Source organism: Ailuropoda melanoleuca, chromosome 11, assembly GCF_002007445.2.
Source record: "Ailuropoda melanoleuca isolate Jingjing chromosome 11, ASM200744v2, whole genome shotgun sequence".
Lineage (NCBI taxonomy): Eukaryota > Metazoa > Chordata > Mammalia > Carnivora > Ursidae > Ailuropoda > Ailuropoda melanoleuca.
The window spans coordinates 87,497,012-87,514,348 of NC_048228.1; the positions used below are offsets into that span (position 1 = coordinate 87,497,012).

The following is a 17,337-nucleotide window of genomic DNA, read 5'->3' on the forward strand; positions in this document are numbered from 1 at the left end:
GTGGAGTCTACTTAAGATTCTTTTCCCTCCCTCTTCCTCCTTCTCTGCTCCTCCCTTTGCTCAGGCTCTCTCTCTCAAATAAATAAATAAATAAAATCTTAAAAAAAAAAACCCAAAACTCTGTCAACTTAAGTGTTCTAGGTCATTTACAATTTGAATTTCCTGTTGAGATGTTATATATGTAAGAATCTGTAGCCAGGCAATCCTATGTATATTGCCTTTAAAATTTTTTGGAAACTATTTTTTTCTCTTGAGTCTAAATTATGCCTGCCAATGCATTTAGTCTTATTTTTGTCTTCATGTATTGGGTGCTTAGCATTGCCAAACTCATTTCAGAAGCATTATTTATACAATCCTTATTCTTCCTAGTTCCAATACTTGTAGAAAATTCTGGTTGTCTCAGTCTGGATCAAATTTCTATCTCTGATGGTATCTACTGTAACAACAAGCTGGGTTATACTGTATGAAAACAACTTTTTCTAATGCAATTCTTCCAAAATTGAAGGATTGCCTCCAAAGACCGATGTATGCAAAGGTGAGTGGGAGGGGCATTCTTGGGCAGAAACCACAGCACCATAAGTGTTTAATGCTCATCCCTCTAATTATTGTTCAGTAGCTCAATATATTTTTCTTATCATTACAAACATCACACTTGGTGGTCATTATCTATGTCATTTAAATTCTTGTATGCTTTTTTAACAAACAATAAGCTCTTTGAGGCCACCAACTGTGGATATCTTATTTACCAATGTGTCTCTGAAGCCAAGCACAGTATCTGACACTTAGTAAGTTCTTAACAAACATATGTTGAATGAATGAATAAATAAAATAAAATATAATTAAATTAAATTAATAATTTTTGTATATTGTTTTAGTAAAGTATATTTGCAAGCCATATTTTAACATTTGCTTTTTAGGATATTTTGAAAGCAAATGGTATTCAAATAGACTAAACACATATGTAATAAGTACCCACTCTGTTCAGTATTGAATCCTACACATTAAGGTTATAAAAATAACTAGACATTGTCCCTAATCTTAAGGATCTCATAGCCTGGCAGAAGAGGAAGTTTTTGACAGATGCACAATATGTGATGGTAAGGAAAGTGGAAAGGATTCTGTGCCAGATTAAGAGATGGTACTACAGAAGGAAATTCAACTCAAGAACAGCTTATGCAATAATCTAGTTCATTCCACCAACGAAAAGGCATGGACTGACAATCATGTGTTTCTTTGAGAAGAAGACTTCAGAAGGTCAAGTTTGGTTCCAGATTCTTCATGTTGGACCTGCTTAGGAAAACTGATAACCACAAACAGTAGCACAACATATATCTATATCTACCTATATACATTTTTTAAATTTAAATTTAGTTAATTAACATAGAGTGTATCATTAGTTTCAGAGGTAGAGTTTAGTGATTCACCAGTTGCATGTAACACCCAGTGCTGACTGCATCAAGTGCCCTCTTTAATGCCCATCTCCCAGTTACCCCATCCCCCACCAACCGCTCCTCCAGCAACCCTCAGTTCCTTTCCTGTAGTTAAGTCTTGTCTCCCATGGTTTGTGTTCCCTCTCTGATTTCATCTTATTTTAAAAAATATGTAACACTTCACAAATTTGTGTGTCATCCTTGTTCAGGGGCCATGCTAGTCATGCTAATCTTCTCTGTATTGTTTCAATTTTAGTGTATGTGCTGCTGAAACGAGCATTCTATATGTGTTTTCACATATCAAAATGCATGTTGTTGTTGTTTTTTTGAGGCATAGCGCTTCAACTCTTAAAAATGACCTCACCAAATTATTTCACATTCTTCTTTTTGTCAGCTTATAAATTTTACTGAACTATTCCTATTATTATCCCTGTGCACACCAAAAACCACTATACTGCATGTGATGTGACTGTTTGTGGTTAAATTGGTATAGAGAACAGAATTTTCTTCCGCTCAATGCTAGCTAATCCATCAGGATTGAAGTGAGTTTGTCTTCATCAGCAAAACTGTAATTAACCCAAAATATCTGAAAACTGTTACTGCCAGCTGTCCACTGCCATCATTGAGTTAATCAGAACTAGATGTTTTATGTTTTATGAACTCTCTTTCATCATCATGTGAAAAGGCCAAAAAGGATAAGTACGATATTAATGCAATCAGCAATCATGGGGACAAATACAATGGTTTCATAAGATTCTAAAGGTCTCTAATTCTGAGACTCATTCATTAAACTGGTCTTTGTATGTTTTTGTAGTGTATGAAATTATCAGTTTATTAATCACATTGGGCATGAAAAATAAGTTTTGAATCTTGATATAAGATGTGAGCTATAGGGGTGCCTGGGTGGCACAGCAGTTAAGCGTCTGCCTTCGGCTCAGGGTGTGATCCTGGCATTATAGGATCGAGCCCCACATCAGGCTCCTCCGCTATGAGCCTGCTTCTTCCTCTCCCACTCCCCCTGCTTGTGTTCCCTCTCTCACTGGCTGTCTCTCTCTCTGTCGAATAAATAAATAAAATCTTTAAAAAAAAAAAAAAGATGTGAGCTATAAACAAACATTGGTTTAGCTCTAGTTAACAGGGAGTAATGTCTCCTCCTCCTCTTCCTCCTTCATTTTCCTATTCCCTTTCCTTTTTCTTCTTCTCCTCTTCCTCCTCCTTCATAATTTCACTAAATCCTAGCCAAATAAATTCTTTAAAACAATTATCATCTTAATTTAAAAAAAACAACAAAACCTACAAATCATCACCACCATCACCATGACAAGAGCATTTATTTAATACCACAACACTTGTTCAGTATAACACACACTATTTTGTTATGAGTAAAAAGGAGACTCTGAAGCTAATTCCCTGGATTCAGAATTTACCTCCAGCACCTGTTAGCTGTTACTTATATAAAATCTCCTAGTGTCTCTGTACCTGTTTTCCAAGTATAAACTTATAAATATAGGAATAAGTAAGTTAATAATAGATGGCTAGAACCAGGCCCATCATACGAAGAATGCTTTGTTTTCCTTATATCACACAGAAAAATATTTTACTTTTCTGAGTGTGCATGTCAAGTATCTAACAATTGTTCCACGTAGCACTGAAGATTCTCAGTAATATGAACACAAAAGACAGATGGTTGCACAGAAAGAGGAAAAGTTAAGGTGTAGACAAAATTCTATAATATTCTTGAGGTCTACTCTCTCTACCCTTTTTCTGCAAATGTGAATTTTGAGGTCAGAATATTAATCTGCTGATAGAATAGATTAGTGCTTTCTTGAAAATGTTAAAATATTAATTTCAGAAACACTGTGATAAGGGTGTCAATAATTTTTTTAACTTATGAATCAATATTCTCTAGTACAACGAGAGAGATAGGAATCAATACATATTAGTTTAATGTCAAAGCTAGACATGCAGTTTTAAAAATAGGAAATTGCTTTCTGAGTGGAAAATAAAATGACTTTTTCTTAAAGTGGAAGATCCTTTCAGAAACCAAGTCATCCCCTGGTGATTCTTTTAGGTTCTATCACATTTTTTGAGCTGTGGTTTGCTGTTTAGTGTTTTGTATTCCCCATTTCTAATATTCATGTTTTAAAGATTTTTACTCTTCCCTTGAAGCAACACTTTCTTTTTCACAAGTGGCCCCCAGCTTGGCAAAATATATAAATATATATATTTTTTGGTTAAATTTTTGACATTGTGAAGGAATAAGTCGACTGGTTATATTTTCCTTTAAGATCATTTGTATGATAAGTAATCTCACACTCTAGCTCATCATTAAAACAGGAGATAGAATGGAGGTTTTACATTAATTGTGACTAGTAATTAAAAACATACGTGAAAATTCTCCCTCTGAAATACGCCTACACAGAACTGCCAATATCAGGGACAGATGCCTTTTTCTAAGAATTGCCAATTAGAAGGGACTCCACTGTCACCAGTCACTAATTCAGTGCTCACCCTCACCATGTATGGAGAGAAATAAACAGGGGAAGAGAGGTTCAATAGTAACATCCTACTATTTCTTTGTCCCATTTTTGTTTGGAAGTGGGTAGCCATTATTCAATATGCTGCTTTAAAGAATGCAAGACAGTCCATTAAATGAATTGCCCTTGTACCAACCTAAGAACTGGGGAGAAATATCAAGTTGAACATTCAGCTTACCTGGGTGTAGCAGACTATCCTGTCTCCATTTGAGATCTACCAAGGATGTGTGAATGCTGTGTGAATCAAGGGTTACTGCTACAGAATTTAGCTCACCTGGAGCCATTTTCTCAATACCAAACCCAGGAGTATTGTCTACCTGCCCAAGAGATTCTAGGAGCAAGACACAAATGCATGTACAAATATGAAGCTTGTAGCTAAGGCAGAAGGGCTGTTTGGAAAACAATAAACCAGATCTTGAAGAAGGAACTGGCAGTGGGGAAGACATGCAGGATTCCCTGAAGAATTCAAACTTTTGAAAAACGTTCCAGCATTTGCATGTTTGCCACAGAGGACACTGGCAGTTTATCATTATTACCCAGAGATTCAGGGAAAAAGAGAGATAGAGAAAAAAAATAAAGTAACAGGCCCTGGTAGTTAAATAAAAATATATGTTCCCATAAGTGTCCCTCATATCTCCAAGCCAGGGGCAAGGGCACAAATAAAGGTTCAAACGATGTACATATAAACATTATCAAGTTCTAAATCAAGATAACAAATTATTAAATAATATCCATTCTGCTTTTCTACTTAATAAATATAACTTCATAGTGATAAAATATTAAAATATGTGTAAGGCTGTAGATTTTATGAAAGAAAACTGGCTTTAATTATTATTGAACATTTCTAAATATTTTATATATGGCAAGTTTAAGTGAGTAATAAGATAAAATATACACATAATACATAATTTTTTGTATTTATTCCACATGGATTATTATGCTTGCCCTTTCTCAGAAAAACAATAATTATGTTATTATAATAAAAATGTTCACATAATTTGTGCTTAAATGATACTAAATTAAAATAATTTAGAAATAAATGTAAGTTTATTGAAAGTATAAAAATGCAAATATTTGTATGAAAATGTAGATCAAGTTAAATGTGAGTAGTTGTATTGTAGTCATATGCTTCAAAAAGTTACTTTGCTTCTAAATTCACAATCCTTTACCAACATTAAAAAACAAAATACAAGTTATCAATAATGAATATAGAGACATTCCAAATAAGATACATTTTAAGTCTTTAAGAATATATTCAAATAGTTCATATAATTATAAAATAAATTATGAAAGCTAACAACATGTTGGCAATTTAATAAATTGGCATCTGATTAATAATGCACATTATGTTTAGATACATATATACCACATACCCCTCCGCACATGTAATATATACAAATTTAAGAGTAATATACTTTTTTTTAATGTTAAAAGTGTATCTTAATCACAATAAGTAACTATTGAAAGTATCTCACTAATTATGAAATCACAAACCAAATCACGTAGAGAAAAAAGAAAATGAAAATTTGGCCCTCCTCAGATGAGGGGAAATATTTCACTAAGCAAGAATCTATTGCACCCGTGGTGTGTGAAATAAAGGAAATGTAAGTTAATTAATTAGTCTTTTTTCTTACTGCAGCATTTCCATCACTTAAAGATTAATTGAAAAATCAAAGTATTTATCTTATGACACTGACACTGAAAATAGAATACACAAACTGTCAAGGCACTAAGAAGTAGTCATTTTTTCTTTCAAAACACAGCAAGACAGATGGGGAAGTGTTTCCTTGAGATCTCAACAGAGTTAGGAGGGCAAATGCTTTGAAATCACAGGTCTTGCTGTGTCAACATTGAGCCAAGATTTTGAATAAACAAAACATTCATATTCTTTAGTATATTTATTGTATTTTATTATTACAACTTGCACATGCTGTGTGACATATAAGTCATAGGAGAGGTGTCCTGATTGCCAGGGTCTAAGAAGGGTATTGCTTGGCCCCTTTTCCTTCATCCCTATTCCTGATCCCTGAAGATACAGAGAAAATAGAACACTGGAGTGAGTGGAAGAACAATCAAAGTTCCTTTCTTTGCCCCAAGTCCATCAAGTGGCAGACTTGGCTGATATCTGGAGAATACAGTTAGAAGAATGTTGGAGTATTTTGTTATTAAGGGGCAGGAAAGAACACATAAGAAGTTGTGGTTCAAAGCAAGGAATGGTGTGCTGCAAAGATCTTCTAAAGCCTTTCTGAAGAATCCACTAATGAACCCCACCAAACAGCCAATATTTGGATACCTGCATTTGGACAGATTGCATTTGATCAGCAGAAGAGAAATGTAAATAGCCTTTACTAACTAAAAATCAAAACCAAACAAAACACATATTTGACTTTTTTCTTCTCATTCTTGCTCCTCTGACCCCAACTCTCTTCAACCGTAAAAAGGACAGAAGCAGAAGGGATAAGAAAAGGAGTAATGGCAGAACTCGGAGAAGATAAGGTCATGGGCCCTCTCTCCTCTCACTGATCTTGGATCCATGATCAGATGGACTTTGAGGAAAGGCAGAAACTTAAAATTGAAATTAAGTTTATAGCTGTGATTTAACCAAATTATAATATACAAATAAGTTTTATAAATAATTTTTAAAATGAAAATAAAAATCATGCCATTTGCTCAATACCATTAAGTAGCAGCAGAGGAGATGATGTGTGAACGTACTAATTGTAGAAAAAATTATTTCTTTTTTAAAAGTTTTATTTTATTTAAATTCAATTAATTAACATATAGTATATTATTTTTTTTTAAAGATTTTATTTATTTATTCGACAGAGATAGAGACAGCCAGCGAGAGAGGGAACACAAGCAGGGGGAGTGGGAGAGGAAGAAGCAGGCTCATAGCAGAGGAGCCTGATGTGGGGCTCGATCCCACAACTCCGGGATCACGCCCTGAGCCGAAGGCAGACGCTTAACCGCTGTGCTACCCAGGCGCCCCCTTATTAGTTTCAGAGGTAGAGTTCAGTGATTCACAGTTGTATATAACACCCAGTGCTCATTACATCACGTGTCCTCCTTAGTACCTATCACTGTTACCCCATCCCCCCACACCGTTCTCCAGCAATCCTCAGTTTGTTTCCTACAGTTAAAAGTCTCTTATGGTTTGTCTCCCTCTCTGATTTCATCTTGTTTTGTTTTTCCTTCCCTTCCCCTATTCTCTGAGAAAAATTTTTTCTTAACATACCTTATTTAGCCCAGTGCATTCAATAAAATACTTACATATTTAGCTAATTTTCTGACACTCAGAATTTTTTCAATGTTTTATTCTTATAACAGTGATATAATGAACTTCTTTATTACTTAGTATCAATGTATTTCCCTCAATATTTCCTTGGAATATATTATCATAAATGTGAGACATATAAAATGTCAAATTGTACTTCCCTAAAATGTATAATGACCTAACCCTTAAAATCCATTTGCTTTTCATAATTTTAGAACAGTCTTTTATTTATCTAAATTTAATTTTCTTCTAAGGAAGTCGTGAATACAATTTTAATGATTTTTTCATGTAGTCCAATTTAGGAGCTTGATGCTAAATATAGAAGAGTAACCCTTAAAACAAAGAACAGAATGAGTTAAAGAATGTCTTAAATTACAAAGAAGTCCATGATGTTTGCTTTGAGTCATGCTCTAAACATGATCCTTAAGTTCTAACAACACCTTTAACTGTGACTGACACATTCTAGGGTAACCCCCAATGAGTGGTATAGTTCCCTCTCTTTGAGTGGAGGTGATGCCCGCACACTGCTTCTAATAAATCAAATATACCAATTGAAATGTGATGTCACTCTCATGACTGTGCTATGTTATACGACAGAAGGGAAAGGATTTCATTATCATCATCATCCCCAGGTCCAGATGTATTGCTATTCTAAATGCTTCACCAAAAAATTATTAAAAGAGCTTATATATTTCATTTATATAATGAAATAGCTTCTTTACATTCTGAATATTATTTCTAAGAAGTCTCTTATAAATTATTGTGCAAATCATTTTTTAAGTAAAGAATTTAGATAAAGAGATGAAGTAAAGGGATGTAGTCATGGGTCTTTTCTCCTATGATCTCTGTTCTTATGTTTACTGCCATTGTCTTCCATTATTCATGATACTCTTTATTTATTTGTCTCTTTGCACTTAAGACATGCTTTATAGTTATCCTTTTGTGTATTCTTCATTACCTCTGAAATATTTTGTGAACTTTACTTGACTGATGTAAAACAGTTGAATTTACCTTTCTTGGAGTTTTGGAAACTTTTCAAATTATATATTGTTACTATGCTGTGAAGAGAGAGCTTAATCTTCAACATAATCATATAGTTAAGTAACACTGTAAAAGGTAGAATAACTTATTTTACAATCAAATCAAGTCAATTAAATAATAATGGAGCAATGGGTAAGGTTGTATGAATGCAAGGTCAAAGAACTAAGTCAAGTTTTCTGTATCTCTTAGCAAAGCTCACTATCTGGTGGCAGGAGAAACATGAAACAACAAAGATGTTCATCCACCAACATTCTGTTCTGTAACAAAATAACATTATTTAATTTTTAAACATATGTTATCATTACTCTGAAAGTGTCCATGGTCAGTAAACATGATCAAAAATTCCCAAGGAAAAAATAGTTTATCGTCATTCGATACATTTAAAAATTAAATTTAAATTGTCTTTTTGTTTATTTGTTTGAAAGGGTTAGTTAGCATTCGTTTTCATCCAATGTTTTAAGTTGAAGAAAAACACAGTATGGTCAATCAATATAAAATATTTTCAAAATAGATTTTCTGTATTTCATCCATTATTTAACATCCACTGAAAACTTCCTTGAGTCTAAAATAAAATCTGAAATTACTTTTATAATATCTAGTCATCCTGATAACTTAACCATCAGTATTCTAAGACACTAAGAAGAAAAAAATAGGATCTAAAATAGAAGAATAAGTAATAGAGTGAAATAAGCAGAGAGTGAAGAAGGGTGGGGGATGTGGAGATATTTTTAAATTCTATATAGGTTGTTCACCTTACACCTGATTTTTCTCAGAAAAAAACACATTTGATAATGTAAAGATGTTTTTCTATTAAATACACTGGAATACATGCTCACACATATGTATATACAGACATATACATACATATTTATATACATAGAGGGTTATTACAAGAGAAGGACATACCCTGGGATGGCAACTCAGGGGAAAGTACAGAAAGTTTTTGTTTAAATGAGATCTCTGTTTTTCTGCTTGCCCATATGAAAATCTCAGGAGTGTCAGTTTCTTTTTAATGAGACTTTCCTGCTATGAAGAAAAGAATAGTTAATGAGAACTATTCAGTAAAATCAGATTCAGTGCTGCAATATGAATTCCTACAAGGGGTTAAAAAGAAGTCAGCCACTTGACTTGCAATCAAAGATCAGGACACATTTCTTTCTCTACTATTAACTCTGTGACCTTCAGTTACACTGTTGTGGAAAAATAAGAATCAGACCAGCGAGAGACCAAGTGACAGTCGGAGAAGTAGGAGAACTCAGATTTATTTTATGCCAGCGGACCCAGATGAGCTCGTGCTCCAAATTCGGGGCCCCAGGCAATGGGGTTACAGGGGTTTTACAGGGGACTGCAGTCAGGCTCCAAGGGCAATGCTGAGTGCTGGTAGGTGGGTTTAAACTGGGGGGGTGGGGGCTGCCTTAGGCAGGAACAGTAGTGCAGGGAGCCTGTGGCAGGAAGCCTGTTTACAGCAGAAACGCTGGTTATATCTTGCTCCCAGTAGGGCTTCTGGTTATCTCTAGTTTATTGTTAGTAAGTTTCCATCTTCTGGGGCCTCCTGGCCTGGGCCTGCTCTGGTCAATTTTCCTCTTCAACACATTTAACCCCTTTGAATCCAAGTTCAATTCAATTTAACCAGTATTTTATGGTAAAGTTAGAAATTACATTTGGTCTTCTTGGCTTCCATAAGAGATAGTTTGGTAAACAAAATTTAGTCCCTGAAACTAAGAAAAATATATGTAATCAGTTAGGCATGAAAAACAGGTAACACTAGAATAAGTAGTAACACTAAAATTAGAAAAAAAAAAATCAAAATAGCATGTGCAAAGTCCCCAGAGCAAGAACACGCCAACCTGAATGAAAATGAACAAGAAACCCAGTGTTGTTGGAGATGAGTGAGGGAGGAAGAGGACTGGGAAGAAGGTCTGAGCAGCAAATGGGATCAGCTCATACTGGGACTCTAGGACATTATTCAAATATTATCTTTTTTGTTTGTTTTTTGTAGAGTGAGACAGTAATGTAATTAAGGGCTGCAAAAGAATAGCAGGATTTATGTCTTAACAGAGTCATTCTTACTTCCACCAAATGAAGACAGTCAAAAGAAGACTCATTAAAAGGCTATTTTAATAATGCAGGTAAGAGACAGTGGTACAGTATTTGTCAGAAGTGGTGGCTGTGAACTGTGGTCAGATTCAGAATTCATTCTGAAAGGAAGATGGCAAAATTTGTGGATAGAACTAATGTCCTTTTTGAGAGAGAAGGAGTCAAGAATACCTCCAAAGATTTTTTGATCTGATATATTTAAAGAATGGAGTAGCCGATAACTGAGATGGGGAAAACTATGGGATTATTCTTGCCTCTATAAACCAAAAAAAATTTCAGAAAGGGGAAAATAAAAATGAGTATAGAAAAGAAGATTCTAGGCAGAGAGAAAAATGGAATAAACATGGAATACAGGGTAGCATGGTAGGAAAAGATAAGAGCTCAGCTTATTTTAAGCCTAAGTGAGCTGTTATATCAAGAATATGTAGTGAACGTGGAATTAAAGTGTCTGATACTGATAACACATTATGAAAAACCTAGAATATTTTCTGAGGATTCCCAGTTCTTGAAAGTAACTGAAAGCAATGTGCTTTTTGAACAACAAAGTTCATGATTTGAATTTCAGAGACAATGTCCTTGACTACTCTATCTGAGAGAGGCCAAACATTTCCTCTGACTAGGATTCTCAAAGTTGAATGATGCAGTAAAATAGTATACAGATATTTAAAGATTCCTATATACTGATAAATGGACTACCTGTTTGTATTCCAATCAACAATGTATGCATAGTATCATTGAATATTGGACAGAATTTTAAAAAATACCTCAAATTCCCATTTGAAGGCAAATTATTTAAATGTCAGCACAACTGGGCCCCAGTGCAGAACCAATATATCTGAATTGGACACATATGATTCCTTTTTTTGTAAATTGTTTTGAAACATACTTTATCTATTTTCTGCTGCTGTGATTAATCATTTTCCTCCAAATATACATATTGCACATACTTTTTATTTTTTTTTTTAGGATTTTATGTATTTATTTGACAGAGAGAGAGAGAGACAGCCAGGGAGAGAGGGAACACAAGCAGGGGGAGTGGGAGAGGAAGAAGCAGGCTCCCAGCAGAGGAGCCTGATGTGGGGCTCAATCCCAGGACTCTGGGATCACGCCCTGAGCTGAAGGCAGATGCTTAACCACTGACCACCCAGGCGCCCCTGCACATACTTTCTGATTTATCTTTACCTTTTAACTTTTTAGGTGTTCCTGGTCAAGTCAATTAATTTGTTGCTGGGGGTTTTCTGTCTTTAGTCTTATGATTATTAAAGTAGACACTTGTATAATAATAAGATCTGGTAGACCTGGCTTGTCTATCTATACTCTTATCTTGGTTAGGTCTGTTCCTCTACACATGAAAATGAGACTGCCTCTAGGCAAGTTAATCACGGGCCTGCTTTGATAGAATATAAGGAAAAGAATCAGGGAAAAGGTATAGGACTCTGGTCAAGTCAAAACAAAGAGGGCTTTACTCTTGACTGCTATGGCTGTGGCCAAAACCCCTAATTATTTACAGATTAGTTATCTGATTTTGGACTGGTGCCAAATGCCACTGCAATAAGAATGGAAAACTTCCATATTTCCATTCTTTCAATTAAATCTTTTGAGTGTCTTGAGCATTCATCTGCTGAGTCAAAAATATCTGTGAGCTCTCAAGCTGTGTCAGTTAGGTTGACTGGAGAAGGGAAGACTAACAAGTCAATTACTGAGACAACCATGTTTCATAAAAAAAATAAGTGCCTTATAACAAGATACTGGCCTTTCCCAAACATGAACCTTTTACTAATAGCTGGGTCCAGCCACAACTTACCTCATTTGAAAACGTACAATAATTAGTCTAAAACCCAAATAGAACATGTAGATAAATAAGAAGAAAGGGGGAGATAATAGGAACAGGGAAGGGAAAGAAAGGAGACACAAAAATGTTGGCAGATAAACAATAAAAAAAATGATGCCCTTGAACAGATAAAGTGTTTGACAAAATACCACCATAAATTGAAAAAATAAGTAAATAAATAAAACCTCAATCAATTCCCATTGTACAGTAAGAAAACAATGCAGAGACAAAAAAAAGTTTTAAGAGATTAAATCTGAGCATCAGAACTCAATAAATAACTAAAAAGAAAATATAATGCTATGACAAAAATGAATGGTAAGACAGAAATTGCTCAATGAAGAAGAAATAAGCAAAGTTGAAATGATCAGAGTGCAAACACAGATCTAATAAAAGAAAGACTTGATTTGGAAGAGAGGTAAAGAAGATCTATCACATACCTATTCAGTTTCTTCTAATTTTTTAATACATAGTTGAAGTCCTGTATATGAAATAACAAGTAATACTTAAAAATCCAAGAATTATTGATACAGAAATGTCAACAATGAGACATTTCCCAGTAAAGGTAGTGTTCATGAAAGTAAGAAAAGAAAGATTTTAGCAACTAAACAAAATTTCAAATGACTTATAAAGATGAAATAATCAAAAAATCTGATTTTCTTTAATCCAGAGTAAAATTGAGTTACAGAGAAATGCCTACAAAAGTACTCTCCCCCCACCCACACCCCCCAAAAAAAGAGGGAATGGGAAAAAAAGAAAGAAGGAAGAAAGAAAAGAAGGTAGAAAGGAAGGAAGGAAAGAAGGAAGGAAGTCTAAAAAACACCAGAAGAAATATAATTAGAGAAGAAAACACAAAGCATATAATAAAATTTTAAAAGAAAATGAAAAGCAAATAAATATGACAAAAGATAACGCATAGTATAAATTATGAAAGAATGACAACCAGATATATCTGTGACAGCAATGGGTGTAACTGGACTAAACCCACCTCTAAAAAGAAAAGAGCAAGTTGGTTCTAAAGAAAATCTGTCCATATGTTACATTAAGAGACAGAGAGAGTGCAAGCAGGAGGACAGGGGCAGAGGGAGAGGGACAGAGAGAATCTTAAGCAGGCTCCATCCAGCACAGAGCCTGACTTGGGCCTTGTCTCATGACCTTGAGATCATGACCTGAGCTGAAATCAAGAGCTGGACACTTAACCAACAGAGCCACCCAGGTACCACAAAAATGTTTATCTTTTCATTATAAAGTATATAACCCCAAATTAGAAATGTTATCATATTTATGAACCATAAATTTTAGCATCATATGTTATAATTAAAACCTGTAAGATGGAGATGGGTATTTTACAGTGTGTCTTAGGTGTCATTTTGACAGAGCCCCCATTCAGCTCCTCACCCCAGTGGACTTCAGCCAGATTCAGCTGGATCCCATTAAGAGTAGCGGATATAGCTGCATTTATGAAACTGACTCCCTACCCCCCAGAAAAGACTGTTTTCTTCTTGCTTAAAAGAACTCTCCTTGTACCAACTAGCATATGAAAGGTGCTCAGTAAATATTAAAGCACTCCCTGAAAGGATTTCAAGGAACTGAGAAAAAAAAATCCTTTTTTTGTTTTTTACAGGTGAATAGAGGACTTCAGCGCATAGCTATTAAAACAAAACAAAAAAAGAACAAAAACAAAAATGTAAGAATATGAGGGAACTTAGAAAAACATTAATAGAAGGAAAATTCAGCTCAGCTCTCTCAGCTTCTATCAAATGAACAAAATTATTTAGATTCTAATAACATAAAAATAAGCTAATTCTAATCTACACTTCTTCATACTCTAAACCCTGAGAGGTTACCATGTAAGGGGCACAATTAGTACTTTATTTGCCTTATTTTAGCAAATTCACTTTTTATTAATAAGAAAATCTAGGCTATAACTTGTCCTCTGAACATTCTTATATCTGTTTGCTGTGGGCTTTCTATCATAATTTAAAATTTAAAATCACAAAATTTCCAGTTTAACAATTATAAATTATAATTTATTTGGAATTTATTTCTTGGAAGTATACCAAAGAAGTATCAAGCATAGGTCTAGTAATTTTCCATGTGTTATCGTTCATAATCTTCACAGCAATTTGATAAATGTCAAAGATACTGAGTAAATCTTCCATCATATTTAATGTGTGGTATATAGACAAAAGTCCTAGAACTTTTTTAAAAGCCCATCTTTTTACTGCAACATAACACAAATTGCTATTTCTGGCCTTTTTTCATATATTTTTCATGACTGGATGAATTGGAATCCAATGCATTTATTTTATGTTAAAAAGCTAATTAGGTAGGTGCCTGGTAAGAGAATTTCTTTATGTATGTATTTATTGTGAAACAGGAACATGCAAAGTATCCTTAAGAAAAGTCATCCAAATTGATATTTGCAATTAAATTATTTTCTTCAACTCCAGGGTGTTTACTTAACAAAAAGGGAACTCCAAACTTTTATGGAAATTAAATTGGCAGCAGAGATGGAAAAATGTTAGTACTATGTGACTGGATTCATGTGTTCTTACTATGGCTGTGAGATATTTCTAATAGTTTTATTATGACTGGTAAGTTATTTAAAAACAAAGTGTTACTGAGCTTTAATTATTATTTCTGTAATAGGAAATTACATGAAAGACACCTGAATCAAACTTCAATTTAGAGATATCTCCCTCCACCCTTATCAGTTTTTCTTACTTAAACTTTATCCCTCCTCCCACCCCCGGTATTTAATTAGCTGTAACGGAGTCATCAGTATTCAAATACTCTCAGAAGCCCTTGAATTTATGTAGCAGAAAAGAAAATACTATTTCAACTTGACAGGTTTAACATAGAATAAATTGAAATTGAAATATATATTGTAGCTCCCTTCTTTTGAGGTGTGAAGTAGGGAATTTGTTCATCCTGTAAAGACAGTTATTAGAGAAAAAACTATTTTTTCATAAAAATAATTTCTAGGTAGACCTAGTAATCTGTTTGGAAAAGAGGATGATGGGGCACCTGCATGGCTCAATCAGTTAAGCGTCCAACTCTTGATTTTGGCTCATGTCATGATCTCAGGGTTGTGAGATCAGTCTCCTCATCGGGGTCCATGCAGGGTGTGGAGCCTGCTTCAGATTCTTTCTCTCCCTCTCTTTTTGTCACACCCCCGGTCTCTCTTTTTCTCAAAAAAAGGGGGGATACCAGCCTGTCTATTTTTATAATTGCTGTTTTGAACTGTGATTCGTTGTCTATTCGACTTCCTCTTTAATAAATTGTCATTACTCCCAGTAGTCATGATCAGGTCTTTCAGTATAGGATAGCATCTATCCCATGACTTTAAATTTTCACATCTGCATGACTACATGTGTGTCAGAATTGGGCAAGGCCTTGGAATCTCTCCCATCATTCAGAACTCAAATTTCAGAAAACGGAAGAGAAAAATATATTCCATGCTGTCAAAATCACAGAAGCTACAGTAGAGGCTGTCTATACTCTTCTCTGGATTTTTTTTCTTTTAATTTAGCTGTGGAAATTCTAAATATACACTTATGAAACCAGGGTGGATCCATGGAGTCCTTAAGACAGTTTCTGAATCCATTCCCAAGTATTTAATCTGGAGAAGTGAAGACCCTATGCAGAGTCTTTTCTATCTTCTCTTTCCTTCCCATTAATGGGAATTGCTTAGAATCATGGTTTCTAGATAGAACAATCTTCTGAGACCAAATCCAGTGATTTTCCACTTTGAAAACAAAAGATAAGATAAAAATGGGGACTGAAGTCATGCTTTAGTGGTTTTAGAAGTCTGAGTCCCTTTCCTTCAGATGAGACTGTTCTTGTTTTCACTACCTCCCTCAGATTTCTCTCTCCACATTCACTCTGTTGTCTTAATATTTAACTTTTTTTTTTTGAGAGTTTTACTTTGTAACATTTTACTTGTTGTCTGGTGTAAGAGATCTAATCACACGCCATTTTTTCATGCATATTTCTATACATTGGGGTCATATTCCATAACAATTTTTAAAAATTATCAGATTGCAGAGCTAAGGAATTAAGGTCATTTTGAAATTTAAATCTTCTATGATTCAGTATGATAAACTGCTATAAAGTCACTGGATCAGGTTTGAAATTAGGAAAAAAATACACACACACACATACACACACATAGTATATGTATATATAGTCTCCAACTCAATTTTCCTGGCTGGAGGAAAAAAAAAAAAGGCAGGTATTTAAAGAGATATGCCAAAGTTGAGAAATAAGTATAACCTTGCATCAGGAAAAGGCATTAAGATTTCCTAGTTAAAAACTATGTTTCTTTCTCTTCTTCTCATTTCCTGTGTAGCCTCAGTTAAGTAATTTAACCTGTAATTCAATCGCTTTATTGGCTAAGGTAGAAATATATCTCAGGAGGAAATACACACTGTTCTAGTATGTTTCAGTTATCAAAGGACATGGAACATCAATTTATACCATCTATAATTTTATATGTTATTTTAAATTTTTAAATCACAAGTCAATCTTATTTTCTTTCAAAAATAAAAGACTGTTTCTTTGGAATTACAATGACTGAATCTTCAAATAGGAGAGGAGAATCAGACCTTATACCAAATCATTTCTATCCTTTTCTTAGTCAGATGTCAGGGATAATGTCATTCATGAGGAAAAGGAAAGACAGAAGGAGAAAGACAGAAGAATGGATTGGGATACTATGTATCCAAAAGTTTCTAAGGAAAAAAAGTTGTAACAAATCTTAATTGGGGAGAAAGCCCGTTGTACAAAATAATAGGTTCTATTCTGAAATTATCTCTCTGTTGTGCAAATACCTCATTTTTTACGAGAAAAAACTGTATTTTCTCTTTACTCATATAAAATATATTTGTTACCTCAAAGTTTTCATTATATGTTGATCATTTGACCACATTTCAAAAAGGAAATTCAGAAAGATATTCCTAACACAACAGTTTAATTAATCCAATTGACATATCCATGTTAAAATACTGAGGGTAGAATATTTAGAGCAGAAAAATGCAATATTAAACTAAAGGATTTACATAATCTTGGGCACAGATGCCAGATTTTAAAAAGCCAACATCACCTTTCATAATTGAAAGCAAGGTA

The 17,337-nt window shown here is 34.2% G+C and overlaps 1 pseudogene; it reads right to left on the reverse strand.

Annotated features, from left to right (window-relative positions):
- Window positions 1-1,594: 1,594 nt before the first annotated feature.
- LOC117804536 lies at window positions 1,595-1,710 on the reverse strand (annotated as a pseudogene).
- Between the last annotated feature and the right edge of the window lie 15,627 nt (window positions 1,711-17,337).